Here is a 27659-nt window from a genome sequence, read left to right as displayed (position 1 = left end):
CGTTGCTGGATGTTGCAGTGGAAAAAAAAATAATAATACAGGTCAGTGAAGCAATAGAAATCTATAAAAAATCTATAAATATGTAAATTCTGCAAATGATTGGCAAATACAACTGTGACAGTAAAGAGGAGGGAAAGATTAATTCTACTTGGTGAGGGGATGAGGATAGGGGTGGAAAAGAAGGTTGTATCTGTAGACCGTGGCAAGGCCGGGTCCTCTGGACTTTTTTTTTTTTTTTTCCTTCTTTTGGTGTAGATCTGATAAAGAATTGAAATCATGAAACAATAACATTATGAAAACCAATAATTTGCTTTAATCTTACACACACTTTCTTCGGGGACATATAGACTCCATTTCGGCTGCACGTTCAAACTCATCCTGGAAGAGGAAGGAAAAATTGAAATTTCTCACACCTCCTCTGCTTTGGGAAACTGGATTGATTGGGGGTAGGGCTCAGGGTCCAGGACTCAGTCCCAAAACTTTGGGCTTCAGGAGCTGCAGGGGACCATTCCGGGGTCTGATCTTGTAGTCTTCGGGGCGGGGGTATCCCACTTTATTCACCCTACCGCAAAATCGCCTAGTGCAATACTTAGCACCCGGTAAGCAATGGTTTGTCCAAAGGATTTCATGCATCAGCCTTTTTCCCCGTTAGAGGACCATCCCCCTATCAGCACGTTATGCATCCTCTGCCAGCTCGGTGCATCTCCGATCTCCAGAGTAAGAAAAGCAGGAGAAAGCATCGGCCCGGAGTACCCAGAGAGTGGAGCTCTGCCGGGGGGCGGGGGGGCCGGGCGGGGGGAGGGAGAGCAGCGAAGGCGGCGGGCCGAGCGAACACTCCCACCTCAGCTCCCTCCCCCCGCAGCAATTGCCCAGCCCCCGCCCTCTCTCTCCATCCCGGACCACCGCCCGGGAGGCGGGAGAGCGGCGCCCGCTCCGCCGAGGCTGGCTCCGGCGGTCACGTTCGTCCCCTGCAGCTTTTGCAGTCCCCTCCTCCCTCCTCCCCGGCCCGGGTCTGGAGGCGATTCCCCTCTAGCGACTGAGCCGAGCGTTTCTGGGCGAGCGGCGCTTCGCCTCCTCCCGGCTTTGTCTCCTCCTCCGGCGAGGCTCCGGGCCCGGAGCAGGGTCTGCAGCGGCCGCCGCAGCGGCGGGAGCCCAGCGGTGCCTCCCGGCGCGGCCGCCCGGGGCCGCACCCTCTCTCGGCGGAGGCGCCGGAGGACAGCGGCCCAGCCACGCACCGCCCGCGTCCCGCGCACCAACGCCGCAGTCGCCGCGGGAGAACCAGCCCACCCGGCCGGCCGGGTCCGAGGCCGGCAGCCCCGCTGGCAGTCGGGTGGGGACGGCGGCTGCTACGGGTCTGGCAGTGCTCCCTGCGGTGCGAGGATGGAGCAGCCACCCCGGCCGCGGACCGGCGCAAGGTAAGGTGCAGCCGCCTGTTGCTTTTCGCGAAGCGCGGCATCGTCCCCTCGGCCCGGGCGCCTAGGCCATCCCTCCCGGCACCGGTAGAGGACAACTATCACCCCATTTCTGAGCCTTGTCCAGCCACCCCCCCATCCCGGTTCCCTGGCGCAGATCCTTGGAGAGATCCCCTCCTGGCGAGTTGGGGGCGGGGGTAGGTGGTCTACCCTCTTTGCTCGCGTGCCGCTGGCTGCAGTGCAACAGTCTGCAAACTTTTGTGCCCCCTCCCTGCGTGCTGCTCAGCCAGTGCGGTGCAAGTTGCGCGTCCAGTTCTCGCTTGCGCCCTTCCCCCACTCCTCCCCACACCCCACCCCGAGCCTCCCCTCGCCCCAGGCATCTGCCTGTTTCTCCGTGCGTTCTTGCCCGTCGACTTTTCGCTCCCTGCAGCTCCCGCTAGAGAGGCGAGGGTTTGGGACCCAGCGGGGCTGATCCTGCCTGTAGGGGTTGAGTGGGAGCGGAGATGGAGAGGTAGTATAGGTGGGACGTGGGGGAAGGCTGCCCCCGCCCCTGGGGCTCCGTCCGGCGCGGCGGGGGTCGGCCCGCTCTTCCATTTGCCACCTCCAGCTCGGGAATGAACCCCCTGGAGTGGCTCGAGGCTGTGCGCCGTGGGAAGGCAAGTGCAGCTGCGGGTGGGTGAAGTAAGTGGTTAGGGGAGGGACAGGGTGCTGGTGAGGCGGGGGAGGAAGCTGAGGATGGGGACGGATCTGGTTGAGGGTGGGACCAAAAGGCTCTGCTAAAGGGGGCGAGGGGCCGGCCCCGGGCCGCCTTCAGACGTGGAGGAAAAGGAATTTGAGCTGGGGTGGGGGTGGGGGGCGGGTGCGTACAGACAGATAGCGGAGGGGTTGATACCTGAGAAACGCAGAGGGGCAGACCCGAGCCCTGGAATGCCGGGCCCCGGCGGCCTTGGGAAGGCAGGCTTCTGGGTGCCTGGGATGGGGCGACCTTTCTCCCCGGGAGAAACAGACCTCCCGATTTTGTGTACGTTGGCGTCTTGGGCGGTGACTGAGTGGTCAGATCAGGGACCAGGGGAGCTTTTCCCTGCTCGAAGAGGACCCCCGTGTCCCCTCCTTTCACCGACACCGGCTTCCACACCCTTCCACTTCCCACGCCCACCCTCCCTGCCCCGCGCCGGGGAGTTAGGGATGTTTCCACGGCCGCAGGGTGGGAAGGGGATTCCGGAACTCCGGCGGCAGGCTTGGGTGGTGGGTTGGGGAGAGTCCCAGCGCCTGGCGAGTAGACCTCGGTCCCAACTGGTTGGAGGACAGCGCAGGGGGCGGAGGCTGCAGTGGGAGCCCCCGCCCCCCTCTCCCGCCCCTCCCCACCTCGCACCTGGGCGGTGAGAGGGACCCGGGGAGCCCCAGACGCCCGGGAGGCTCGGGAGCGCGGCACGGGAGGGCGTGCGGCGAAACGCATGGCGCTGGGCTAAGGAGTGTGGGCATTGGGTGAGGGGAGGCCTGGTTCCCAGACCCGGGGCCCCAGGCAGAGGTGCGTCTGCCCACCTCTCAGCCCCCCAGGTAGATCCTCTGGTTGTTGCAGACGCTTTGGCGGATGCGGAAAGGCGAGGCGCTTTCCTCCTTTGCACCCTAGCAATCTGGAAGGGGGCCTAGACTGCTGTGGCGAGGCAAGGGCAGTCCCTGGGATCCACTGATGCTGGCGGGGAACACCCCGGGCTGTCAAAGGCCTGGAAGCACCTCATTTAACCCTTCTCTCTCTGAGGAGGTGCACGCCTCTCTCAAAGTGGCGCCTTGGGCTGAGAAATCAATTCCCGGTTGGTTCCTCCCGGCTCCGTAGGAGGCGAATTTGGAGGTTGCGTAGGTCAGGAGCCCCGTAAATCCCTCCGGTCCTGCCTGTGCAGCTCTCCCACGTGCAGGCTTTGAGGGGCACCACAGGCTCTGCGGTTGCCCTGCGGACATCTTCTGCTCTCCGGACCCGAGCTGGGAGAAAGCAGAGCTCAGCACAGTCCCCTTTTCTGGGCCCTACGCCCTGGCCAGACCCTTCCGGAAGAGACGTCGACTGGCCAGGGCTCCGGAGGAATCCTGAGTTCGGTCACTCCCATCCGGCCCTCTCTGCAGCCGCGAGCTCCCTGTCTCCCCACAGCAAGCTCCAGAGTCCCAGGCAGCGGACAGGGGATGCCCTCGGAACAGGCTGGGGTGCACCTGCTGAGCGCAAACTCCACACCCTCCCAGGCCAGGCGTCGAGGGGGATAGAGCGTTGGCCTCCTCCGAATTCCCTGGATAACTGAGGTAGGATCCCAGAATTAAGTCCCTCACTCGGCACCACTGAGCTTTGGACACCCCAGGACCTGTTTCTTTCTGGGTGCTTGTCGCCTGGTTTTGTGCTCGGGTCACTTGCTTTGCCTGTAGAAACAGATTGGAAGGTGTCCCTTGGCAACTCTTGAAGGAAGACTTAAAATCCACACCAAGGTGTTTTTTTGTTTGTTTGTTTGTTTGTTTTTAGGTTGCTGAGCTATTCTGGGGCGACAGGTAGTAATAATAACCATCAGCACTCACATTTGCTCTGTGCCAGGCTCTAAAGATTTCATTCACGGGCACTGATCCTCACAACAACCCTGGAAGGTAGTTATTACTCCCATTTTATTGGTGGGGAAACTAAGCCATGGAGAAATGAATTTCTTTGCTCATTGTCACCCAGCCAGTTAGTGGTGGGACTGGTTAGGCTTGTGGGTAGAGAACACTGGTGTGTCCCCTTCTTTGAACCCCATTTGGTACCAAAGAACCTTTGTCCCAGGGAAGCATGGGTGAGGCCCCCCGTTTTCTACTCAAACCCCAGGCCATGCTGGCAGTGCCATCCTTGCACCGGAGGCCTCTGTAGCTGTGACCCTGGGGAGACGGGTGGTGCATATCCCCCCTCAGAGCCCCATGGGGCGCACCTCCAGAGGATGGGATCCTGGCACCGGAAGCAGATTTAGGGAATTGGCTGCTGGCACTGGATTTCTTTTCTGAATCTTTTGGAGGACATTGCCTTTGTAAACGTGAGGAGAAATGGAAGGGGAATCCGAATGTGAGCAGGGCTCTGCTCTAGGGCCACACACTGTAGACACAGTATTCTGCAAATGAGTCCCTTCCTGGTGATTGAATCACAGAATATTAGAGTCGGCTCAGATATCACCCTTCCCAATCCAGAAGCCAGGAGGGGCCTTCTTGATGTGGTCAAGGCCACACCATGTGTTTCCGGTACCACTGGTACTAGGAACCACTGTCTTCTGACCCATGGTCAAAATAAGCTCTGTTTATGCATGTATAGATTAGGTTCACTGTGGCTGTTTTTCAGCATCTTAAAATTCATTCATGAAAATTTAATTACGGAAACGCTTGTTTATTTAAAAAGTAGACCGTTTTGCTAATTTCTCATAAATGCCTCCATCTACATAACCAGAAAAAGCTGCTATCATATAGTAGGTAAACCACCACAAATGTGTGTCTTTTGCCAAACATTGCAGTATGCTGTTGCTAAGCCTTCCAATAAAAAAATTAACTAACCATGCAACCCTTTGGATGATTCTAAATAAAATTTAATGGATTCTCAACCATTTTAGCCACGACCTTCTGTCAAGTTCAGTGGCTCTGTCCTGCCCTAAACCCAATTATTTGTGAAAATAAGAAAATGTTGGACCTCAGAGGGAAAAATCCTTTTGCATGCAATGAGGTGATTTGGTGTTATTTCTTCGGGATTTCTGACCATTGGGTTAAACTTTAGGCCGATGTCAATTTGAGGCAAAATCACGTCTTTCTAGTGGACATACTTGAGGCTCAGAAAGGGGAAAATAATGCTTTGTCCTTTTCTCACTCCCTGAGTCCCTTTAACAAAGGGGACTTTCTCTAGCAGTTTAGGGATTCTATATGCCCCTAGGCATTCTTGTAGGACAGAATTCTGATTTCTAAGAGCATCCCATGTCTTTTCTCTGTAGCTACAATACTAGGATGTTCTTCCCCTGGAGCTGAACCAACAAAAAGTCAGTAAACAGAGAGGGGGATTGGGAAAGCCTGTTTCTCAGAGTCACATTGTGTGTGTGTGTTTGGGAGGTGGGCGGTAGCTAAGAGTTACAGGCGCAGGGTGGAAATTTGGTGCCTTTTATGTCACCTGGAACAAGATTCCCATCCCTGATGCTGTGCTAAACCAGGGCAGAGGCCCTCAGGATGGAAAGGAGGCTTGGCTGATGAAGGGCCTTGGGGTGGCAGACATGACCCCAGAGAGCCTGCACTGAGAGATGCTGTCCTTCCCCCACTTCCCCTCCTACCCACCTCCTCAGTCCGCCATCCGTGTTGGGTTGACTGATCTGAATTCCAGCGTCCTCAGTTATCTCAGAGGAAGCATTCACTTTCTAGAGAATTCATTAGAAACGCATATTGTTTTTATGTAAGGAGGGGAAAATATGCACAGATGCCCCAGTCCTCAGGGAGAGCCCTGAACCTCAGATCATCCCAGAAGGGTGATCTTCTGAAGGTGGGGATACCGCTTTAGTTGGATTACTGCAGTGTTAGAGAATAAAAGATGTGGCATTGAAATCAGGTGTGACAACATCCCAGAGAAATGGTTTCTTTTTTGGGAACCTCAGGAAAAAGAATTCTTCTGCACCTGAGCAGACATCCTGGTTTCCAATTCCTAGCTTTTCAGGGGTATCAGGGAGTTAGCTGTATCCTTATCCCACGTGTGTGGTCCATACCCCCTCTACTTACTTACTTACGCATTCCTGTGTGGCCCACATAACACTTCTAATGGGGCAATTGGTTAGGGGTGCATTTATCTTAAATCATATAAACACAAGTTTGCTGACAGAATAACAATTATTATTAAGCAACAGGCTCTGGGAAAAGGTTATTTAAAAAAAAGAAACCTTTTAATTCAGAACACAATGAATAAATATTTGTATGCAATACACAGAAGTATTGATAAAATTTTTGGTTTTGGTGAGATACTTAAAAATAAAAGAGAATCAAGAACCAGAGCATCTGAACTTGACCAATTTTTAATAACAAGAGAAGCCAAATAACAAGGATCTGTGGAATTTGAAGAGGACAGCAGGGGGAAGAAAAGAAAAAGAAAACATAAGCAAGTAGAACCTGAGAAGCTATTCCCTCATGGATTTTATTTTAAATTAAAACATAATATCTTAATCTATGTTTAGATTTGAATAACCCATAGGATTAATAGAGTTAGTATTTTATCTTCAGATTGTGGCTTCCATGAGCTTTATTCTACAAGTGATTGGGAATCATGATGACAGCCCTTGTACCTGCCATACTAGTATCTACCTACCCGTGCTTTGTAAAAACCTGGTGAATTAATACATCACAACAGGACATATGAAATGACCATTTGATATAAGAATGAAGTCTGCAACCTTCTCAAGAGCTGACGGTCCTGGAACATATTTTCCCAAAGTGAATAAGCTAAGAGTAAGGGCGGTATAATTCATTTAAAAAAAAAAAAAAAAAAGAAAAGAATACATATTGAAAAAGAACCACCTGGATAAAAACAAGATTTTTCTCCTTCAGAGGATAAATTAACAGATATATAAGTTTATAAAATTTATAGTTTCAATTTCTCCTAAGCTCTCTGAGCTGCTTTTTATGTTGATACTTGTCCAGTGACAGTTTTTGAAAAAGGATTTAAGACACTTTTTGAAAAAGGATTTATGCCTTTTTAAAAAATTTATTTTATTTATTTATTTTTGGCTGTGCTGGGTCTTCGTTTCTGCACGCGGGCCTTCTCTAGTTGCGGCGAGCGGGGGCTACTCTTCATTGCGATGCACGGGCTTCTCATTGTGGTGGCTTCTCTTGTTGCGGAGCATGGGCTCTAGGCACATGGGCTCAGTAGTTGTGGAGCACGGACTTAGCTGCTCTGCATTTTGTGGGATCTTCCCGGACCAGGGATGGAACCCGTGTCCCCTGCATTGGCAGGCAGATTCTTAACCACTGCGCCACCAGGGAAGCCCTGTGCCTTTTATTAGAAGTAAAATGGAAAACAAATATAAAAAATAAAATATTGTGAGTCATTCTCAAGCATGGAATAATACAAATTTAGATTGGTTTCCTTCTCTTCTTTCTTTCTTCTTTTTTTTTTCTTTTTAGGTCACTGATAGAATTTTCATTCTGCATGTAAATAATCAGTACCTTGCTGGCAGAGACAGCTGGACAAATATTTCCCCTGGTAGTAGCAGGAAGAAGGCACAGGGCACTTGTATATTTGTCCAGAACTAAAGCGCAAAGGTCCTGGCTTCCCCTCTAGTTTTTTAACCTCAGTTCTGGTCTAGAAAAGCAGTCCTTGCATAGGCCTGCATACAGAGGGCTCACCCTGTTAGCAGTGACTAAGCAGTATCCCTTCCTTGGCTACACTGGGAATTTATGCTCTAAGAAGGATCCTGGTCCAGCTTGCTGACCTTCCCTAGACATCTGGTCATGAGCAATTACCAAGCAGGAATGTTTTCCATCCTTTCTACAGATTATATTTAAGCTTGGGTTGGCAAAGTCACGTCATCTCCTGCCATGGAGTGTTTTGTAGTCATTTATTTGGGTGGTCGGTCTGTTTTTTAGTTGCTTCTCAAAAACACTTCCTACCAACAAAATTAATACCCTTCCCTAACGAAAGGTATAATGTAGACTCTTGGTGCTCAAAGTATCTGCTACAAAACTAATGAGAGAGGGATGGGTGAGAGCCAGCCAGGTCAGGAGGCCCAGGAGAGAGGCCACAGAGAAGAAGTGGAGGGGGGTGGGTGGGTAGGAGAGAAAGGGGGTAGGAGGGGCAAGCATCAGGGGAAATGGGCCACCCAAAGGAAGGGGGCCCAGCGGTTAATACAGGAAGACTGAGAGATACTTGGTAAAAGCCAAATCTAAAGGATAAGAAAAAAGGCATAAAAATAAGAGAAGATGAAGAAAGCTAATGGGTGTGATAAAGGCCTGAAGAAGAGGTGTACAGGTTACTAATAATGCACCTAAATAATTCCTCAAGGTCTAGATCAACCCAAAGGCAAGCTGAGACCTCAGCCAGAGGGCAGGCTGTCTTTCCCACACTCCCTGTCCTTGGTTAATGTGGCTTCTCCATCACCAGGCCAAGGGCTCTTAATCTTATTTATGCCATGGTGCCCTTTGGCAGTCTAGGGTCATTTAGGGATCCTAGAATGATGAGTTTAGATATATAAATGGCAATACATAAGATTATAACACAAGCTGTATAAACCATTGTGACCCTACTAGCGTGCGCACAACAAGATCTGATGGTGGACCAGTGGGATGAGCAGAATGCTGCTGTGGGTGACTGTAGACCTGCACCGTGATAGGAAAACATCCCATCTGTATGTTTGGGTGGCAACATCACCGGTCCCGGTACTGTGCTTAAGGTTTGTGGCCTGCATTTATAATAGAGTGAAACGCTAAATTGTAGTTCAACATTAGTAAACAAATTCATGACTTTTGTCCCATTCGGGTTCCTGGATTGCTTGAATCCTGTTGATAGATGCCTTGGAGGTCTGCGACTGGGGTGACCATATCATTCATGACCGGGATACTTCTGAGAATGAAAGGGAGTATAGTTGTTCCTCTAAGAAGTGGGTGTGAATTGGGATGGGCCTGGGCAAATTGTAGCACAGGGTCCCTCAGCTGTGGAGACCTCCTTGGGGTCTCTCTTCCCAGATCAGTTTTCACTTCTCTGGCCCAAGGAATTGGCATCATCTGCCCTATTCCTAGGGGTCATCCTTGTAGATACTGATGGGCATTGGGAAGTGGAGAACAACTCTAGGTGAAAGAAGCCACATGTCAGGGCCACAGCTGGACGATGGGACGCCTTTGTGAGAACTGGAAAATGGGCTTCCTTGGAGCAGCCGCAGCTTCTGGCTCCTGGCTGGGTGAACACTGGCCTGCATTTCATTTCCCACTGGCTGCCTTGGCTTCATGTCCTGAAGCCTCGGCCAATTTCTCCTGAAGTGAGGTTGAATTATTAGACTACAGTGCATTTCAGCCCACAGTTTCAACTTCTCCCAACAGTTTTTTTTTTTCAAAGCAGAGCTGCCACAATGGCTTTTCAAGGTTCTCTTCCTGTCCCTACCCACTTCTTACTTATCAGGAAGTGGCCTCGGTGCGGGCAGGTGGATGGAGACCCCTGGGAAGAGGCCAGGATCTGGAGAATTCTTAAACTGGATCATAAGGCCTCGAGTGACGGAGACGGACTGAGGTCACGGAGTGTTCCCTAAGCACGTGGCTCATATTGTCCTGTGCTGGGGGAAGATGACAGCAGGTCCCTGAGCCTGGGGATCGCCCTGCGCCTGTCTGTACCGACTGGTGAAGTGGAACCTGCTTAGTAGAAAAAAAGTCTCTTCTAAGAAAGCCTTTGACTCTGCAGGGGGGATGCAGCATCTCAGGAGCCTTGTCTTTATGTGCATGTAGAGTATTTGATCAGGAGCCAGGCAACCAGCTTTGGCCCTAACCAGCTTGGTGGTGATGGGCTGGTTAGGATGACTGCCCTCTGTGCCCCTTCCTCAGACAGAGGACGCTTGGAAGCTAGATGGTTTCTAAAGCCCCTTCCAGTGCAGTGGTCTGCAAGGGCATTGTTTTATTTATACTCCATTCGCTGGCCTTCCTCTTTAAGCAGGTCCAGGCTCACTTTCTTGCTTAGGGCTTCCAGACCTTACATACCACAGATCCAACGATGACAGATGGAGACACTCCGCCATCCTTAGGGTCTGTGACTAGAGTGAGGGGATGGGGGTGGGAAGAGTACCAGGAGGCAAAGGGGTAGAGTAGGAAAGGAGTGGACCAACTGATAAGTTTCCTTTTGCAACAATAATAATTGCTCAGGAAAGATGGAGGGAAGATGAGTTCCTAAAATTTTGACTGTGTTCATCTGTGTCTAACTCTTTATAACCATGTAATCATGTCACTCCCTGCTAAACACTTTTCAATTACTCCTGGTCGTCTCCAGGAGGATTACATCCTTATGATGGTTGAATAGGTCCTTCGTCACCTGGTCCTGCCTGTCTCTCCATCTGTCATTTTCCTGGGCACACCTACGCCCTGGTGTGTTCGAGCTGGTGTGTTCGTACTAGTTAGCAGTGACAAGGCTTCTCACTTCTTCTCTGAAACTCTGCCCTTGGTGATGCCACCTGGCAGCCTGAAATCAGCTACGGCAGGGGCATCTACACCACAGAAACTGACAAGCATTATAAAGCAGTGCTGTGTTCCCAGAGAGTCTCTTGTTAAAACTTGACTGGCACACACCACTGCCCCTGCCTCGCCCAAAGACTTGCACTTCCTGCCACAAAAGCTTCTCTTTCCCATCTCTCCATCTGCTCTTCCGGACTGCCGATGGCTCATCTGTCTTTCTTTCCTTCTCTCTCGCTTTCCCTTCTTCTTTCCCTCCCTCCCTTCCTTCTAAGTGTCCCTCCACCTTCTCATCCAGAGGTTGCCAGACTCCGTTCTCATCCCTATTCTGCCCCTTCATAGTTGAGTGAGTGAATCTGGCAGAACTTCCTAACTTTTAACATGCCTCAGTTTTCTTTACGTAAAATGGGTATAATCATTGGTCGTTGTGAGGCTTAAATGAGTTAATATGTCTAAGGTACTGTGAATAGTACATGATAAGTACTATTTAAAAGTCTTTGTTTCGGGCTTCCCTGGTGGTGCAGTGGTTGAGAGTCCGCCTGCCGATGCAGGGGACACGGGTTCGTGCCCCGGTCCGGAAAGATCCCACATGCCGCGGAGCAGCTGGGCCCGTGAGCCATGGCCGCTGAGCCTGCGCGTCCGGAGCCTGTGCTCCGCAATGGGAGAGGCCACAACAGTGAGAGGCCTGCGTACCACAAAAAAAAAAAAGTCTTTGTTTCTAGTATTGATCACAACATCATAGATCGCTTGCTCTGTACCCGGCACTGAATATTGCACGTAGGAAGAGAGGTTCAACAAAACAAGCACAAGACAAGGTTTAAGAGCCTTGAGCAAAGCCTGGTTAGTTCTTCCAGGCATATCAGAATGGACTTCATGGAGCCAGTGGCATTTAAACTGAATCCTGAGAGACAGATGGCAAAAACCCACCAAACTGGCCAGACGGACGGAGGCATCTCAGGAGGAACAGAGTCACGTGAGCACCTGCACACCCGAGGGAACCGCGTGGTCTGTTAAGTCTCTGTGTAGCTGAGCGTGAGAGCGTGGAGGGAGAGGGGCTCTGATCATATCTGGGTTATGGTAACACCCACCGGGAAGTCAGCTGCGGTCTCCTCTTAGCTCTGCCTTTCTGTTGCCTGCAGCGGTGCGGGTCTGAGCTTCCGATTTGCCAAAAAATGTCAGACATCCAGATTTGTATGTGAAAGCTCGTAATGGTGATGGTTAATGGCAGAACGCATTCAATCAAAAAATAAACAAAATTAACAAAACGAAGCCTATCCAGAGGCTATATCCAGTCTCCTGTGGGAGAATGGGATTCTAGGTCCTCAAGCTGTGCCAGGATAAGGTCTGCAGTTGAATACCTGACTTCGAATGGGCGCTGTGTGGCCCACAGGTGAGAGTGCCTCAAGGTCTCAGAGCCCTGGTTTTCTGCCAAAAGGCCTTGCCACAAAGAACCTTTTGGCTTATGGAGATAAAAGCCCTTGCAAAGAACCCGACACGTGTTAGAATTTTTCCCAGACCCCATGGACTGTGGCAAAGATGTCCACTCAGTAGAGCCCAAGCCTGATCTCAGTCACCCAAAGATACCCGGATAGCCTTACCTGCCTTTTTAATTTTAACAATAGATGGGGGAAGAGAAATGTAGGAGTATTTTTTTTCCCCCTTCGTTCTGTTAAAAACATCACAAGGAGCTTGACATTCCATTTTGGAAGGCTGGATGTCACAGATCCAGCTGAGAGCGATTGATTGCTTCTGCTTGGATTTAAGATCCTGGGGAAAAGGTGCACTCAACTTCTATGTGGGGTGTGTTGATTGTTCCTTCGAGGCGGGGGAGATTCTCTGAGAAGCAGTCAGCCATGCTAGGTGTTAGTCGGGGTCCTGTCAAGATCTGCACTTACATTTGTGAAATTTCTCCTCTTTTCTTTAAAAAAAAAAAATTATTTATTTATTTATTTGGCTGTGTTCAGTCTTCATTTCTGTGCGTGGGCTTTCTCTTGTTGCGGCGAGCGGGGGCCACTCTTCACCGCGGTGCGCGGGCCTCTCACTGTCGCGGCCTCCCTTGTTGTGGAGCACAAGCTCCAGATGCGCAGGCTCAGTAGTTGTGGCGCATGGGCCTAGCTGCTCCGCGGCACGTGGGATCTTCCCAGACCAGGGCTCAAACCCGTGTTCCCTGCATTGGCAGGCAGATTCTTAACCACTGCGCCACCAGGGAAGCCCGAAATTTCCCCTCTTTTGAGTGCTTTCCATTCCAGGCTGGCTTTGATCGAGCAGGTTTTAAGAAAATGGTCAAACCTTAGAAGAGTGGAATTATTTCTAGTTGAGGGAGCTTGGTGGATGCCGGCTTCCGTGAAGTAGAGAGGTGGCTAGGCCAGCAGCCTGCTTCATCAGGCCTGATGAAAAGCACTCTGTAATTGCAGCTTTGTGATTATAATACATTGAATCCTGGTGTTATTCTGATTTGGGGTTATCTGTATTTGTTTCCTTGTATTGCCTGATTGAACTTGATCATGAGAAGCTTTGGAGTTGCAGGCAGGCTTTGGAGTAAGGACACCTGACTTACAAAAGCACATCAGAGGGCTTCCCTGGTGGCGCAGTGGTTGAGAGTCCGCCTGCCGATGCAGGGGACGTGGGTTCGTGCCCCGGTCCGGGAAGATCCCACGTGCCGCAGAGCGGCTGGGCCCGTGAGCCATGGCCGCTGAGCCTGCGCATCTGGAGCCTGTGCTCCGCAACAGGAGAGGCCACAGCAGTGAGAGGCCCGCGTACTGCAAAAAAAAAAAAAAAAAAGCACATCAGATCTGGATTCTGGCCTCACTGTAGAGCTCCTACCACTTCTGCTCCAGGAGCTGATCTGAGCCTCGCAGTCTGTCTCACTTGCTTCCAAGCCCTAAGCCCCCTGGGCCCTCAGGACTGAGGTGTCTGGTGCTGCTGTAGCTCTCACCCCCTGCTGGTGTCTGGGGTCCTGTGCCATACCAACCACTTCAGGAACCAAACCCCAGAGAAACCAAGGTCCTACTCTTCTGAGGTGGATTTGAAACACTTAAGTTTATTGAGTTAACATTATGGGTCAAATAGCACATTTGCTGTGAAGGAGGTGTTGAAGGCCTAACCCCTAATGTGATGGTGTTTAGAGATGGGGCCTTTGGGAGGTGATTAGGTTTGGGTGAGGTCAGGAGGGTAAGGCCAGACACCACTGGAGAGCTTGCTTCCTCTTTTCCAGGCACACACACCCAGGAAAGGCCACATCAGGACACAGCAAGAGCATGGCCTTCTGTAACCCAAGGAGAGGGCCCTCATCAGACCCCGACCATGCTGGCACCTTGATCTTGGACTCCAGTCACTAGAACTGAGAGAAATAAATTCCTGTTGCCCCCGGTCTATGGAATTTATAACAAAATTAACAGGCAGCCTGAGATGACTAATATAGGAGGTTACTATAATTTAGCCTGGCACCTAGCCACCTTGTGAAACATATCTGGGCAAAGATGTGCCTTTTTCATACCATGGTATCTGATGCTTACCATCAGCCTGGCACTTAGTAGGCACTCAGTAACTTCTTGTTGAATGAAAGAATGAGTGAACACTAATGAATGGAGTGGGAAATGTCCAATTTATAAACAAACATTTAGAAAACAGTTAATTTGAGTGTTGGAAATTTCCTGCAACTGTGGTTTGGAGATGAAGGAAACATAAATTCTTCTAGAGAAGAAGCTGTTAACACCCTGAACTTTTTACTAGTTCACCCCACATAGGGTGTCCTGGAGCAATTCTCCATAAAGAGATGCTGAGTTGAGCTGCTGGCCTACCAAAAAACCATAATTAACTTAATTTTAGTAAAATAACAAAAGTCATTTCTTTATAAATGAATTATGATTCAACATCCTCAACATTGGAAAGGACTTGTGACGTCCTTTTTCATTTTAAATACCCAATGGGCAGGTTGCCATAGAAGGAAGTGATTTTTTTCTGACAAAATCATGGCTTTCGGGGTCTTTCTTGTTCCTCTGAGAGATCCTTCAGACACGAGGAGGACTTTGCTCCATGGGTTTTGCAATTTGAGAATGGAGATACTGTTTCCTCAAGATGCGATTCATCTTTCTTCATATCTGGGTGCAGATGAGTTAAGAATGTGTGGGTGTGGGATTTGAAGAGTCTGACGTGCTTAGGTAACAGTTGGTGTGCCAGTTGTATAATGAAGAATAAGTATTGACAGTGTTAAATTGTGGCTGAATTTTGGTTTTGGTGTTTAAAAAAAAAAAAAAACAGAATAAAATTTCTAAAAGCGACAGCGTTGTTTTCATGCCAGGGGTGTTTTCTAAATGTTGGGACAACAGTGCTGAGACACGTGGGTCTCCCATACGTGTCACTGTCTTCTGCCTAGCCTGGTTTTACTACTACCCTGCAGAACTTTCTTTTTAATTGGCAAGGGCTGTGCCGTTTCTAAATATACATTTGTGTTGTACTCGATGGATGGAGGGAAATAGCTTTGGAAATAACAGGTAAAATTTTAATTCACTTTTCATATTGAAGGTGGAAGAGCCAACTGGTTTCTCAGGAAAATTTATGGCATTTTATTGAGTTACTAGGTAGTTACTGTTTGCCTCCCAAGCTCCAAAAACTCTAAATCATCATCAGCTTCCAGGCCTTTCTCAGGTGAAGCTGTGCACCATTACTTCTTTAAGAAGCAATGTTCCTTTCTCCACCTTATCTGTGTGCTGACAAGAATAGAGACAGAAATACAGAGAGACTCTCTGCTACTCACTTGTGGGTGGAGTAGGCAGTGTGAGTGTTACCTGACGGGTGCTAGGTAACTTTGTGGATTCTACTAGATACAGGTGCCTCTAGTTAAAAAACACATGGATATTCAGAGTCCTGGATTAATAATGTAATGCTTAGGTCCGGGGGTTTTAACCATTTTTCCTGCTATGTATCCTTTTGGCAGTCTAGTGAAACCTATGTATCTCTTCTTATTTTTAAAAAATTTTATTTAACAAATTAATATTTGTTTAAATAAAATGTAAAATATTAATAAATATTAATAATAAAATTAATATTTTTAATTTGTTTAAATAAAATGTAAAAAACATTTTTAAATGTAAAAAGTATGTAGGATTCCAAAGAACAAAAAAAAAAATACACAAACACACTGATTTTCACAGAGCTTACAAATGTATGCATGACCTATATCACTGCCCAATCTGTCAACAATATTTTAAAAATTACTTTAAATAACACACTTTAATAGTTAGCTTAACCATCAGATGTGTCTGAACTTGCCTGTTATAGACTTGCAGCCCACATGCCTCTCACATTTCAAAAGACAGTGTTAACTTATGAAGGATTAAAAATTCTCATTTGAACGGTCCCGTTTTGCGAAACTCTAACAAATAATTTAAATGGCTGATTTCTTCCCACGTATTCATGAAGGACAAGCAAGTGTAGATACGTAAGACTATAAAGCATCCTAGTTGTCTGGTCGCTAGGTGGAGAATGCACCTTCCCTGTTTTGTAGCTGAACGATGACCAGATTAGAAATTGACTAAGAGTTACCTCTGTATAGTATGAGGGGCTATAGTCAGGAAGAATTAACTACCATGAAGTTATCATGCACATAAACGATGTTTCAGGATTTCTGGAACAACTGTGTTGTCATGTGGAAGAAAGGTGTGATTTTTTTACTGCTCATGTCACAGGTACCGATAATACTAATGTAGTTTGTTGCTTGCCTTGAAATTTGAAGGAAGTGCTAAATTCCAGTTGGAGATCAGTGGAGAAAAAAAATCAGAAAAGACCTTCCATGGTTGTGGATTCCTTGTATTCTAGGTAGGGCCACAATATAGGGAGGGGTAGGGCATGGACCTGAGTTAAAAACCTCTGTCTCAAGGTGTGAGTAAACACCTGATAACAAACAAAGCAGTTTTCAGATGGATGAGACCCATTAGAAGGGATTATAAAAGAGTGTCATTTTCTGTTTGGTAGTTTATTTAACAAACATGGCTAAGGAGCGTGGCTGGCCTCATAACTGGTCCCTTCAGAGAGACAGGCCATTGATTTGATCTAAAATAGTGTTGGGTCTTCTTTGAGAGCGGGGAGTATAATATTTTGAATATTTTCATCAGTGTTAATTCTTAAACCGTTTTGGGGTGGTTTGAAATAAGCCAAAGTTGTTTGAAGTAAGGCTGTTGAATGCAGAGGGTGATCAAGATGTGTAGACACCAGATTGGGACTTGAAAATCCCAAGGCTTCTTTTCAGAGGGGACTCGCCAGCTACCCTGAAGGCTGCTCCATCACAGATGGAGGTGGGGTAAGGATGAGATCCAGAAAAGGCTGTGTTTCTAAAATAATAACATCTTTGGAGTCAGCCTTTGGTCCTCTGGGGTGACAACTTTATACACGCACTTCACTCTATAGAGTAACGTTCCAAGACGGTTTCAAAATATTTAGTGACAATATTCAGTGTCACAGTTTATACAGTTGTGACTAGAACTTCACTGTCCAGCAGAAGCATAATGCTAGCTACCTATGCAATTTCAGCTTTCAAGTAGCTACACTACACATATAAAAAGAAAAAGGTGAAATTAGTTTGAATAATATATTTTACTTAACCCAGTATCTCCAAAAGTATCATTTAAACTTAAAACAAAATTAAAATTTATTAAATGTTTTCCACACCGAGTCTTTGAAATCTCGTGTGTATTTTATACCCACAGCACATTGCACTTTGGACACTGAATTTTCATCAGAAACACTTGACCTATGTTTAGATTTCATAAAATGTACTGTTGAAAAATCAGATTTATGTATCCAACTTGTAGCAAATATACTTAAACGTTTTCCAATAACTGAATGAGTATTAGTTTTTATTCTATTTATTTATTTATTTATTTATGGCTGTGCTGGATCTTTGTTTCTGTGCGAGGGCTTTCTCTTTCACTTGTAGCAAGTGGGGGCCACTCTTCATCGCGGTGTGCAGGCCTCTCACTATCGCGGCCTCTCTTATTGCGGAGCACAGGCTCCAGATGTGCAGGCTCAGTAATTGTGGCTCATGGGCCCCGTTGTTCCGTGGCATGTGGGATCTTCCCAGACCAGGGCTCGAACCCGTGTCCCCTGCATTGGCAGGCAGATTCTCAACCACTGCACCACCAGGGAAGCCCCGATAATTAGTTTTTAAACTTTAAATAAATCATTAAAATTCAACCTTTAGCTTCTCAGTCTTGCAGGCCCCATTTCCAGAGCTGAGTGGCCACACGTGACTGCTGGTTACCGTACTGGATGGTGCAGGTCAAGACTGTATGGGGCTATATATACAGTAGGACCTACTGTAGAGCACAGGGAACTCTACTCAATACTCTGTAATGGCCTATATGGGAAAAGAATCTAAAAAAAGTGGATATATGTACATGTATAACTGAGTCACTTTGCTGTACACTGGAAACTAATACAACATTGTAAATTAACTATACTCCAATAAAAATAAAAAAAAAAACAACTGTATGGGATACCACTGGAGAGAAATCCATAGGCACCAAGCCGACAGTCAAAACTCATTGGCAAAATTATGGAGAGAGGCTTGTCTTTGCAGTTGTCTGTCCTTTCTGTGAATCAGTCCTATTAGTCTTTTTGTTAATCCAGTATTTTTCCAGAAGCTCCTGATCTTTTCTTTAGAATCTTTCATATGATCCCCTCCCCAAAGGGCCTTTTCTTAGGGCTATTGATCCCTCCATCCAGGGGCATCCTATGGCTTCTGCCTCCTAGAAGGAAGGTTCAGGGATCAGGGTAGGCGATTAGCTGGAGACAGGAAGCTCATGCCTCTGCCCCAGGTTCTCAAGACTGAGAGTACAGTTTTCTAACTCTGAACCCCACCGGATGTCCAGTACCTCTGATTCTGATTCTGAAAAATTGGGGTGGAGCCCAGGAAACTGCATTTTTATCAAGTCTTCCTTGCTCTCCCTACCTTCCCCCACCAAGTGACTCAGAACAGCTTAATTTAAGAACTGCTGACCTAAGCATCCCTCCTCCCACGTATTCTTTTTGCTAGTGGTTCATAAGGTGTGTTCTGAGGACCCTCTTCAGCAGAAGACCCTGTGTCTCCTTAAACTGAAGAGTTGTAGGCCCTGCCCCAAACCAGCTAAATCAGAATATCTGAAGGTGTGACACTAGGAATTGACATTTTAAACAAGCTCCCCAAGTCATTCTTATGCCTACTAACATTTAAAGACTTTAAACCTTATGCATTATGACCACCTAGAGGGGTGGGATAGGGAGGGTGGGAGGGAGATACAAGAGGGAGGGGATATGGGGATATATGTATACACAAAGCTGATTCACTTTGTTATACAGCAGCAACTAACACAACAGTGTAAAGCAATTATACTCTGATAAAGATGTAAACGAACAAACAAACAAACCTTATGCAGACCTTCCCGCTTAGAAATTTGGAATTCTTCAATTCCATCCTTTCTCATTCACCCTTCCCCGATGTCTGACCTTTAGAAACCCACTGGCCATATTTATTCTACCTCCCCTGTGTTAGGGTTATTTAACGAATATGCATTTGTTCCAGGGACTGGGGAAAGAAAAATATAGATCGTGAGATCCTGTCTCTGACTGCAGAGAACTTGTAGACATAGGAGGGAGAGGCAGATTTATGGAAAACTGAGGTCATAAAGCACTACAGGTGGAGCGCCACATATATGTGCTGGGCACCTTGGGGACACGAAGAAGACAAGAGTCATATATGCACCTGGGTCGGGAGTTGATGAGAATGGCTTCAAAAGGGCTTCAGAGACCTGCTACCAACCAGGGTTCTTGGCCTCCTTAATCAGTAGAAATTGATCAGAGGCCAGACAAGAAATCCAGGCAAGGCTTTATTGGGGCCCCTGTGGCTGCCAGAAGGAGTAAGAACAAGCAACGTGTTCCCTTGCTCGCTTACCCGGGATGGGGGTGGGGGCGGTGAGCTTGTTCATTACATGGGGGTGAGGGTAGGGGTTTGGCCAGGGGTCAGGTCGGAGGGGTACCTTAGGTGGTCTGCCCACCCCTTTGGTGGTGTCATGTGCAGGGGGCATGCACAGTGCCCTGCTTTTCTTCCAGCTCTTCAGAAGTGGCAGTTGGCTTTTTGGGGGGTTTTTTTTGGTCTTTTTGTATCTTGTTGTCCATAATATGCCCCAACTGCACATGCCACAGAGCTGTCCAGTCTGATGCTGTGGCTTCACTTCTGCTGCCATGGTTCACACAGATTTCTGCTGTGGTTGACCTTCACTTGAAACCCACAGGCAAAGGAACTCTGGAGAACAAGGCCAAACAAAGCAAAGTCAACCCAATACAAAGCCACTGCAGCTCCTTGGGACACCTGTGCTGGCTCCATGCAAGAGGGAGTGGGGTGATGGGTGGGATGTCCAGCCTTGAGGGCCCTGCTAAATCCATAAGGACTTTACCTCTTGATAGCAATGGCTTATACATTGGAGGTGTGACCTGATAAATGAATTTTCTTTATGAGAATAACTCAGGCAGTGGTTCTCAAATTTCTGGCATTAGAAACATTTTAGAGTCTCAACCATGATGGAGGATCCCAAAGAGTTTTTGTTTACATGGATTATATTATCCATATTTACCAAATATGCTAAATTAGAAGTTAATACTGAGAAATTTAAAAAAAGTTTACTAATTTATTTAAAATAACAATAGTAAGCACATTTTGTGTTAACATAAAAGCAATTTTTTGTGAAAAATAATTTATTTTCCAAAACAAACATTCAGTGAGGAGAGTGGCATCATGGTACGTTTCTGCACATCACATTTATACCTAATTCCCACACCTGCTTCTGTGTTCCTTCTGTTGTGATAGCCCATGGCAGAAAGCCTTGGCAAAACCCCAGTCCACTTGTGATAGGTGGAGTAGAAAAGACAAGCCATGTCTTTAGTGTCGTGTCTGTGGTATTATGGAAACAATCTATATCATAACTGGAGTCAAGTCATATCTACAGAATTATGGAAAGAGTCTTATCCTCATCGATCCCTGGGAAGGGCCTCAGGAACCCCCCAGGAGTCCCTGGACCATGTTTTGAGAGCCATTGGCGAGGAGGGTGTCTTGGTGAGCAGGCAATGTGACCAGGATACAGGGAGGAGACCTCGTAACAGTGTCGGGGGGAGGTGAGGGAGGGCCTGCATCAAGGTGTATCAGCGGGGATGAGAAGGGAGGGTGAGGGAGAGATGCTAAGGAGGCAGATGCCACAGAACCAACCAAGTGGATGTGGGGATGAAAGAGGGGAGAGGCCCTGAGGATGTCCTGGGTCAGTGGAGATCCACCAGCTGCTGGTATCCAGCCCTGAGCTGGCCAGGCCTCTGTTCCTCAGGATCACAGCTGAGGGGGAAGGGAGGTGTCAGGTCCAGCCCTAGAGTAATTGTCTGCAGGTCTAAAGCTGCCTTCTATGGTATGATTATACATTGGCAGGAATGTATCTTTTAGGATAGGCAGAGTTCCCGAAAGCCTTCCAGGCCACGTGGTTCATGTATGCAGGGACACAGGGAGAGAAGGCTCTTTGGTGAGTAGCAAAGATGACAAGGATTGAGGTTTGGGGAACGCCCTTCTCTTTGGGACTGGACGCAGTTGTGGTGAAAGAGCGTTCACCAGGCACTCAGGAAGCCAGAATGTGGTTTTACACAGTGTAAGTGTGTGTGCGCATGTGTATGTGTATATGTGTGTTCTATATATATGTGTATAAATACGGTTTTATATATGTATATGGCGTGTATGGTTTTATATATAAATAGCTATATAGGCTCAGGGAGCTGCATGGGGAATTCCGGGGGATGGAATGAACTGGCCTGGGCATCTGAAGCTGTGGATGAAGGTCCTGGTTTACCACCAACTCCCAGTGTGACCCTGGACAACCCACTAGTCATCTCAGGGTCTTGAGCTCCTTGTCTGGGAAACGTAGAGGGTGTGAAACGTAGGAATCATGTGATGCAATCCAGGTATTTTACAGGCCACAAAGAGTAATATTCTGGAGGACACAGCGATTCCATCAGTGTCAGCATTTGCTCACGTAATGTTTTCCTGGCCCCGTTTTCAATCTCACCTGCTGAGGGGTTGGGAAATGAACAGAGAAGCAATCCATTTGGTGTCAAGGGACAGCAGCTGTGTCTCTCAGGAGCTGCAGGTCTTGTCATTGGTTTGAATGTGGTCCCTGGCTTGGCCTGGCAACCTGGCCCCCTCTTGTTTCCTTAGTCCTTGAGAAAGCCTTTTGGGCTAATTCTGTCCACACGCATGTGCACACAGAGCAGTTTGATCCTACTCTGCTCAGTGATTCCCCAAGTGTGCAATGGGAGGTGGGTTTAGATGTGCACAGATGGTATTTATGTATACTTTGATAGTATAGAAAAATTGAGCAAGTATAGCAAAACCATTTATATTGGTATTATTTCATAGGCTAAGAAAGAGCTTAAATAAGTAAATTGAATTTTAAAAAGATTGCATAAATGCTAATGCAGGAAAAACTTGGATGTAACAAAATTCTTTTTTTAAAAATTTTTAATTAATTTATTTATTTATTTTTGGCTGCGTTGGGTCTTCGTTGCTGCGCACGGGCCTCCTCTAGTTGTGGTGAGCAGGGGCTGCTCTTCGTTGCGGTATGTGGGCTTCTCATTGCAGTGGCTTCTCTTGTTGCAGAGCACAGGCTCTAGGCACCCAGGCTTCAGTAGTTGTGGCACGCGGGCTCAGTAGTTGTGGCTCACAGGCTCTAGAGTGCAGGCTCAGTAGTTGTGGTGCATGGGCTTAGTTGCTCCACAGCATGTGGGATCTTCCCAGACCAGGGCTCGAACCTGTGTCCCCTGCATTGACAGGCGGATTCTTAACCACTGTGCCACCAGGGAAACCCTGTAGCAAAATTCTTGAAGGTAAGATGTGAGTGACTAACATGTGAGTAACATTAACTTAATCATATTAATGAGGCTTTTAACAAATTCAGAAAAGGAGACGGTCTTATCAGGTAATCCCTGATCCTGATACCTGTGTCAGAAGTGTTTTTATTTTTCATGGGTTTGGTATTTCAGCCTAAAAATTCCTTCTGGGGACCTGAGCTTTTAATATCTACTTTATATTGGTCATGTTAGGTACTTAAAATGTTAGATTTTAACCTGGATTTAACTAAGGGAAAGAATCAGGAAAATTAAAATGAAGGGAAATTCTGTAAAACGACTGACCCTGTACTCTACAAAAATGGCAATGTCAGAAACACCACCCCTCTCCAAAACAAACAAAAAGAAAGCCATGGCTTGGGGACCATTCTAGACTAAAGGAAACTAGAGGTTTGACAACTAAATATAATGTGTGATCCTTTATTGGACCCTGGATCAAAAAATAAGAAGTTATAAAGGACATGTTGGGATGCTTAGGGAAATTTGAAAATCAACTGCTTATTAGACAAGAATAGAGTTATCGATTTTAAATTTCCCAAGTGTGATCATTGTCATATAGGGGACTATTCTTGGTCTTAGGGGACTCATGGTGAAGTACTGAGGGATGAAGTACACTAATGTCTACAACTAACTCTCAAGTAGTTCAAGCCAAAATATACATACATTCACATATACCCACATGCATACATAATGCCCATATACACACACAGATACATACACACAAAAAACACACATGTGTACGTACAGACATAGACATGCAGACATACATGCCCATATACACACAGATACATACACACAAAGACACACTTATGCACATACGTAGACATAGACATGTAGACATGCATGCCCAAATACACACAGATACAAACACACAAAGCCACACTTATGCACAAACATAAACATAGACATACCTGCCCATATACATAGACACACATGCATGCATACCTTCACACATACACACTCACATATGTGCAAGGAGAGGGAAAGCAAGTGTGACAGAAAATTAACAGTTGGTTCATCCAAAGTGCCCATTGTGCAATTCTTGTACCCTTTTCATAGATTCAGACTTAAATTTTTTTCAAAATAAAAAGCTGCAGAAACTATTAGACTTTGTGAAGTAGAGAAATCTCAGCAATAATCAAAGACTTTCATCAAGTAGATCAAGACGTAAGTGTTGAGAATGTGGATAACAGTTTCTCGAGCTTACTACTGTTACCAAGCCAAACTTGGGTCCACTCACCCGCACACAGTAAATCCAACCTACTGACACCAGGCTGTGGTGAAGAAAGTACAGCATTTATTGCAGGCACCAAGCAAGGAGAACAGGCAGCTCTTGTTCAAAAGACCTGAGCTCCCCAGTGGCTTTCACGGAAGGGGTTTTAAAGGCAGTGGGAGGGAGGGGGCTGTAGGTGCATGATTAGCTTGTGCCCAGTTCTCAGACTGGTTTGCATCAAGGTGAAGTTTCAAGAATCATTGACCTTCTGGTTTCAACCAGTCTGGGGTCTCTGTTCTTGCAGTCAGCAGTTTTCATCTGGTGGGTTCTGCTTCCTGTACAAACAACTTAGGAAGGTGTGTCAGGCCTTTATCTGTAGCTTTCAGGGAACTGGGAGTTGGGTGACTCTGTTATGTGGCGGATTTATAGTCTAAAGCGTTACCAGTTCCCCAGCCCAACAGCTATTCTTTGTTTCTCCATCTCCACGTTTCCCATCATTAACTCTCGATTCAGCCTTTTACTTCAAAAGACAAGGAAACAGGGGCTTGTGCACGGTTTCACTAAGGAACGTGCTTCCACAGTGCATAGACCTACAGCTGCTCCACAGCTAAGATTCCCTCCTCCAGGTAACCGTTAGACATAGTCGGTCTCTGATCAGCAGAGCCAAGGGTGGTTCATGGTGACTGCCTAGATTCTAGTTTGCACAGCCTTTACTATGACCGCTGATCAAACAACACTATTATGTACAGAATAGCCTCTGGTATAATAAGAATTTTGTGAATTCAGAAGTCCTTCACTAAATACTCATCAAGGACTTCCATGCTCCAGGCATTGTTCCTCGGGACTCATGGAAGACCTTTGAGATCCTGCTTCTCATGGAAATTGTTCTCTGGGTGGGAGGGATAGAAGTAGCTAAGCAAGGAATGAGATGGACTGGGTGATTTCAAAAATTGCTAAGTCTTGTAAAGAAAAAGAAAATCATGAAGGTAACAGGACAGAGAGTGATGAGGCAGGTGCGACAGCATAGTCATGACGTGAAGGCTTCTCCGAGGAGGTGACCCATCATCAAGCTCACGAGGAAGAATGTTTTACTTTACATGTCTCTGTTATTGACTCCTCATTCCGCCAGCCTTCAAGTTTGCCCTTGATGTCAAAGTCAAGGATCTTCTGAAACCTGAGTGCCTGCAGGGCTGCCATGGGGTCTGTGCGTCTGGTTTATCCATGCCAAGTGACTGCAGGGTGTGCTCGTTTCCTCGTTCTCTTGTTTGATGAAGGCGGATGTTCTCCGTGCACTTTTCATCTTTATGATGGACTTTTAAGAAAGTTAAATCTAAAAACCACAGAAAGCCCATCATTTGCTCACACTGACACGTGGTGATGAAAGTGAGTTATTGTCCCCGAATAATGCTGCAGGAAGTCTTCCAACCAGCAGTTTTCAGGAACGCCGCACTGGCACCCCTCTGAATTACTACCTGCTTTTGCTAATTCACTATGACAGGTTTCTAAAGCAATTCAAGTTCATGTAAAAGCAGTGACAGAGAGATTATTCAAACTTGCTTAAGGGAGGGTGGAGGAAAGAGCTCTATGACATTCTCCTCGTAGCACCAAGCAAGATCCATTGAGATTCATTTCCTGGAAGCATTAAATATGTTTGATTTTTTCCTTTTCAGCCACCGTTTCAGTTTCATCTGATAATTATATTCTATCTGCAGTGCTTGAATTTATCCCGGAGCATAGAACCAGTCAGCTGATTCTCTAGCCCGGAGGCCGCCAAGGACAGGAAGTGAAGACAGTATTCCTAAGCATTAGATCAATTCCAATTTTCAAAATTCAGGCCAAAATTATGTCCCTCATATAAAATCACTCAGGAGATAGGCTGGCAGGTAAAAAAGATCCTACGTAGGATTCAAGATATCTGTGTTCCTTTAGTTCCGGTTTCCACCTAGGTGAACCAGAGCTGGCCTTCCGGATGGCAGGGTGTGGGCCATAGCACAACACATAAAGGATCTAGAGTCCGAGAGCCTCATCCGAGGTCCAGCCCCTCCACTTACAACTGTGAGCTTGGCTCGAGGCCTGGCCCAGAGTAAACACTCAGCAGACATGAACCTGCTTGCCTCCTTCCTCCCGTCTTGTTTCTTTATGCCTGGTGGCTCACACTCCCACCCACCTTTCACCATCCACCCGCTCAGCCCTGGCCAGTCTGCTGGTCTTCGTTCTGTTTGTAGGAGATGCTGAGCATGTTCCTGCTCCAAACCTGCTGAGTTGTCACTTGATGCTGCTCCCTGGGTCCCCCCTTCAGCTCACCCGTGGCTGCTTCTCATACTTGGCTCTCAGCTCAGACGTCACCAGAGCAGCTCCCATCCTCGATCGCACCGACACATTACCCTGATGGGTTTTCTTTATGGCTTCTCTCCCTCTCCTAAGTTATCTTGAGGCTTCCTTTGCTGGTTTTGATGATCTTTCCACCCCGAGCTCTGTGGGAGCAGTGGCCTTGACTACTGTGGGCGCACCAGCCCCTGGCATATACAAGTTGCTCACTAAATATTAGTTGCAAGGGAGTTACGGGGGAATCCTTGCGAGGTGGAGGAGCCTTGTGGAGCCGGTCTGAAGGTCAGATGGTACGAGGTTTCTGAGAGGACTTTAGAAGTTATAAAACTCTGTGCAAATAACACATCGTTCAATCTTCCCTCCCATGGAAGCACCCCTTTCCCATTGCCCCAAACTAAGGCATACTCTTCATATTCTTGCAGCATTTTCTGTAAAGATCTGGCATTTCTGACACATGCCTTAACTCCTGATACATCTCATTAGCAGGAGTTTCAAATGAAACTCGGAGGAATTTGAAGCAAGAGGAAAAATTCTCCGGCTTGGAAATTGGTCATCAGCAAACCATTCCCAGGTGCAGCTTCGGTGCCGGAGAGCACGCAGAGCCTGCAGCATTGCAGTGATGCCCAGCATTCAAGCTCCACACAGCTTCCCTGTGCCAAGTTTGGCTTCAAGATCACGGCATCCTGTGCCTGGTTTGGGGAGGAGGAGACAAATGCACAGATTTCAGCTCAGAGGTGAGCACAGCCCTTTTTCCTTGTGTTCCTTCAAGACAGCAGTGCTGTGATCCAGGAGGGCAGCGCTGATCATGAGCCTCTAAGCACATCCTGCCTGGGTGCAGTGTAAGGACTTTTTTTCCCCATCTACCTACCTTTGTGGAAAATTTTCAACCTTTACCATTTATAACCTTTTCAGGCTTCAATCAAGATGTAGTATTTAGATTCCATATATATGTGTTAGCATACGGTATTTGTTTTTCTCTTTCTGACTTACTTCACTCTGTATGACAGACTCTAGGTCCATCCACCTTGAGACAAAGTGAGAGAGTGGCATGGACATCTATACACTACCAAATGTAAAATAGAAAGCTAGTGCAAAGCAGCCTCGTAACACAGGGAGATCAGCTCAGTGCTTTGTGACCACCTGGAGGGGTGGGATAGGGAGGGTGTCAGGGAGACGCAAGAGAGAGGAGATATGGGGATATATGTATACGAATAGCTGATTCACTTTTTTATACAGCAGAAGCTAACGCACCACTGTAAAGCAATTATACCCCAATAAAGATGTTTAAAAAAAAAAGATGTAGTATTTTGGCTTTGAAAGAGCTTCATTTAAATTGTGGAACGAAAAGAAGGGGGTTTCAGAAATCTCAATCCATGATTCATGTTTAGAAAGATGTGTTTTTCTGGAAGTGTGACAATCATCCTGAGAGAGACTGGGTCAGGCAGTGGACAGCACTGATTTTGGATGGCCAAAGCCCTCTTGGCCACCTCGTTGTAGACACAGTATGCAAGGGTCCTGTGCCTTTTCCTCTCTCCACTCCCTCTCAGGTTTTCCAGGAAATGAAAAGGGATTCAAGTTTCAGTGGAAATTGGAATCCCTAGTTTAAGAAAATGAAAACAAACCTTGAATTTGGGAAAAAA

At 47.1% G+C, this 27659-nt stretch overlaps 1 protein-coding gene across 1 annotated transcript in view; it reads left to right on the top strand.

Moving 5' to 3' along the window:
- The first annotated feature begins 1223 nt into the window (after positions 1-1223).
- The window catches only part of LRRC3B (leucine rich repeat containing 3B), a 95115-nt gene continuing 68679 nt past the window's right edge, over positions 1224-27659 (top strand). Inside the window, exon 1 of the mRNA XM_082625346.1 lies at positions 1224-1415. The gene's annotated coding sequence lies outside the window, so the exon portion shown is untranslated. The remainder of the gene's footprint in view (positions 1416-27659) is intronic.

This window comes from Mesoplodon mirus, assembly GCF_964341445.2.
Source record: "Mesoplodon mirus genome assembly, chromosome: 6".
NCBI lineage: Eukaryota > Metazoa > Chordata > Mammalia > Artiodactyla > Ziphiidae > Mesoplodon > Mesoplodon mirus.
This window is presented reverse-complemented; position numbering and strand designations above follow the sequence as displayed.